Source organism: Belonocnema kinseyi, chromosome 10 (genome assembly GCF_010883055.1).
Source record: "Belonocnema kinseyi isolate 2016_QV_RU_SX_M_011 chromosome 10, B_treatae_v1, whole genome shotgun sequence".
NCBI lineage: Eukaryota > Metazoa > Arthropoda > Insecta > Hymenoptera > Cynipidae > Belonocnema > Belonocnema kinseyi.
The window spans coordinates 94,981,730-94,985,470 of NC_046666.1; the positions used below are offsets into that span (position 1 = coordinate 94,981,730).

At 31.6% G+C, this 3,741-nt stretch overlaps 1 protein-coding gene across 4 annotated transcripts in view; it reads left to right on the top strand.

Moving 5' to 3' along the window:
- The first annotated feature begins 400 nt into the window (after nucleotides 1-400).
- Nucleotides 401-3,741, top strand: part of LOC117181379 — a 62,709-nt gene continuing 59,368 nt past the window's right edge. For all 4 annotated transcript variants that reach the window (XM_033373979.1, XM_033373977.1, XM_033373978.1 and 1 more), the window contains exon 1: nucleotides 401-572. The gene's annotated coding sequence lies outside the window, so the exon portion shown is untranslated. The remainder of the gene's footprint in view (nucleotides 573-3,741) is intronic.

A 3,741-nucleotide genomic window follows, 5' to 3' on the forward strand; every position in this document is an offset into this window, starting at 1 on the left:
AAATGTTTATATATTTAGCGAATATTATATCACTTTCTTGTAATCCAGGTCTTCTTTAAGTTATTAAAAAATTCATGATATAACATTTATCAGTGCAGTAATTAATTGTTCTTAATTCATTTTTGGTGATTTTAGTAATTTTATTTTAAGTGACATAGTCGGAAATAAACCAAATTTTAATTTTAAGACTCGACAGAGACGAGATTAATCATTGGGAATGATTTATTTCTCTGAAATCAGAAGTCTTAACCTCTTTTTAATTATAATTGAATTATTTATTATAAATATTACATCTGAATATTTATATAATTCAAACTCAGCGCGCAAACAGTGACCAATCGGGTTGTCGGTGGTTGGTCGGCGCGACGCAAGCGCAGTTTAAAAAGTTCCCAAGATTGGGGACACTGATCGTAGGAGAAGGATCAGATACGAAGAAAAGCAAAGAAAAGCGAATAACTGGATGGTTCTCAAATGACAACATTCAAAAGAAGAGAATACGAGAACAAAACTTGAATCTAAATGATTCAAGACTGACAGTTGTAATAATTCGTAAAACTTGAAGCAAATTCTTGGTAAGCCAATTTTATTTCAATTATTTTGTTACCTACATGTATTAAATTCAGATAATGTGCATTTATTTTAGAGCTTACTTTAGACACACAATGCACGATACTGTTTTACCCTTATTTACAGGTACCTAAGCTTTAACCTCTCATTTCAAACGCTGCATTTTCAATCGTTTTAATGTTTTTAACCATTAATTAAGTTTTGTTTGGATAATTTCTAAATAAATTGGAACGTCTCTGCTTTCGATGGTACGCTTATTTCGAGAAAAGTTCAGTGCCCTACCAATTTTTCGGAATAGGTCAATTATAATTGTTATATGAAATATGTTTGAAAAATAGTGCTGCTTTACAAAATTATTACGTGTGCCGAAAAAAATACGGTTTTTTGTACCAAAGTTCCTGTACAAATAGCTCATTTTTCAGATCACTTTACACTTGCCGAAAAAATCTGGCTATTCCTAGTAAAATTTTGGTACATGTAGTCACGACCATTTATTTAACGTTGTGTATGGGTCAAATTGAAAGAAAACATTGAGTCCCAATAATATAACATTAATTATAAATTCTTATATAATCTCAACCTCACTTTTTACAAAGTAATACTGCTTAATGTAATAAGTTTGTACCATTTAGTACAACAAATGTTTAATTTGTGCATATTTTTCAATTCAAATAAATAATATTGTCAAAACTTTAAAGTCTGTCCCTCGGTTTTTGTCAATTTAATCATCATTACCATACATCTATTTTTCTGGTAAAATATTTGTTATTACCGTGGAGTGATTAACACTGCAATTTGAAGCGTATCGTTTAGCATAAGATTGTACAAAACTGAAAAGTATAGATTTTAACAACAAAAATATCATTATCATACGTGTGTTAGAAAACAGTTTCGGAATGAAAAGAAATGATAAAAGCTATTTCGTTACCTGCTCATCGATGTTTTCGTTCGTAATTTGTCAACTATTTATGATTAAAATGTCGGTTTTTCACCATTCTTTAAACTCCGTTTATAAATAGAGATTTCAAGATGTAAGCTAAATAAGACTTCTAATTTATTACATCTTGCTTATATTCGAGAAAATGATCCACACTAGTTAAATACTGAGTATGTCCTAATTTGCATATTTTGCAGCTATTCGCTTTTGAACTTTTTAAAAGATTGCGCTTTTTTCATCAAACTCCTAATTTAAAACCCACTTACCATATTTAATGTACTAATTAAATTACTTTTTATTTTCAGAGATGCCACTTTTGTATTTTAAATTTTCAAATGTTATGCGAGAAATTTACGTTATGAAATATAAAATTCCTAAGAATAATGTGATCGCCACTTTAGGTTTTAAAGTTTGCCTACAATTTGATAATTACGCGTATATGAATCTGATGCCAGTACATTTTTCCGGCATCGTAACTTTCGTTGCTGGTAATTCACCAACTATAGGCCGAAGGCTAAGCAATAATGTCAATTGCAAAAGACGAAATTTTATTAAATTCTCATCAGAGAATGTATTAAACGCGTGTAAAATTTGACCCCCCCCCCCACCCTCCCCCAGTTTTTGTCAAATATCCACGTTTTGAGACCCCCTGTATCCGAAAAACCTGTTTTTACGAATGTGTGTCTGTTCGTTCGTTAGTTAGTGTGTGTAGTTTTTAGTTTCTATCACGATTACTTTCGAAAGAATTGACAGATTGGATTTTCCCTTGTTACACTCTTTTGTTATCTGAAAATGTATGTCAAGTTCGTTGGCCAGCCATTTTTGATCAAAATTCAAAAATTTGGCACATTTTAAATATTTTTGAGACTACTTTTTTTTTAATTTCTTCTCAATTATGTTTTGATATGATTCGTTTTTGTTTTAATCGTGTAAAACATCATTAACAGTAACAAAAATCTGCCCGCTGCGTGGGCACATTCTCATCATAACTTTTGTCTTTTAATTTCTTTCTAGTCTCGGGTGTGGGTTTTCAAAAAATTTAATTTTTTTTGTGTTTTTAATGCTATTTTTTACGATTAAACCAAAAAACAACTATCAAAACATTATTCATGCCAAATGAATACATATTTACATCCTCATCAGAGAAAGTATTAGATTTGTGTAAAATCTGCCCCCCTCCCACCCCTCCAGTTTTGGTCAAATTCCGCGTTTCAAGACCACCTTATTCCGAAAAACAGGTTTTTACGAATATGTCTGTTTGTCCATTCGTTCGTCGATGATTGTGTCTGTGGATTTTTAGCTTTTTAACCACGATGACTTTCGGAAGATTTGACAGATTGGATTGACTTTTGGTACACTTTTTTTTATAAATCAAAAATGACCAGAGTTATAGAATTTACAAAATTCCCAAAAATCCGAAAATAAACATTTTGAGTCAAATAACGCACGATATGAAAAAAGTCTAGATAAGAAAAATGTTTCTTTTTGAATACCCTACTATACTATCATAACTTTCTGAATTTTCTTGAAAAATCGAAAATTCAACTCAATTGAGAAAGTCTGTGTCACTGAGTTTAGGGATATAATTTAGAAGTTAAAAACAGTAAGGCAGCTGTGTAGACCGTATATGTAACGTTTAAATCGTGAACACAAATTGGAAATGAGCATTTTTTAAAAAGAGACAATGAAACTGCACGTGTTTTAATACCAATACGTATTGTGAATTGTAAGAATATAAATTTATGGAAATTATAAAATATTTGAGGGACAAACGCGCGTGCGAAGCACGAGATACGCGATGAGAATGTTTTCGTTAAAGCCGAAGGAGCTCTAACAAAAGAGAATTCACAATCACCAAATTACTGTTGTCGATTCTTTGACCTTTAGTTTTCCAAAGTCTGTGCACAAGTGTGGGGAATATGCAAAGACCGAACGTGTAGCGCGAGAGCTAACAGTCGCGCGCCGTAGCGCGCTCAAACCTGATTAAAAAAAAATATTAGGTGATATTATATATATTATATTATACACCAAATTCTCGCTTTTAGTCACCCTGTTCTCAGCCTTCCTTGAACTGCTGCTCACGTAATTTCTCAAGGTAGCAGGGCGAGTGTGGTTGCGACATTATATTTAAGTATGTACGAGGGTAGTTCAATAAGTCCTTAGAATGAAGTATAAAAACAATTTTTTTTGGTAAATTTTTTTTTATTTTTCAACATAATCTCCTTGGAGCTCTATAC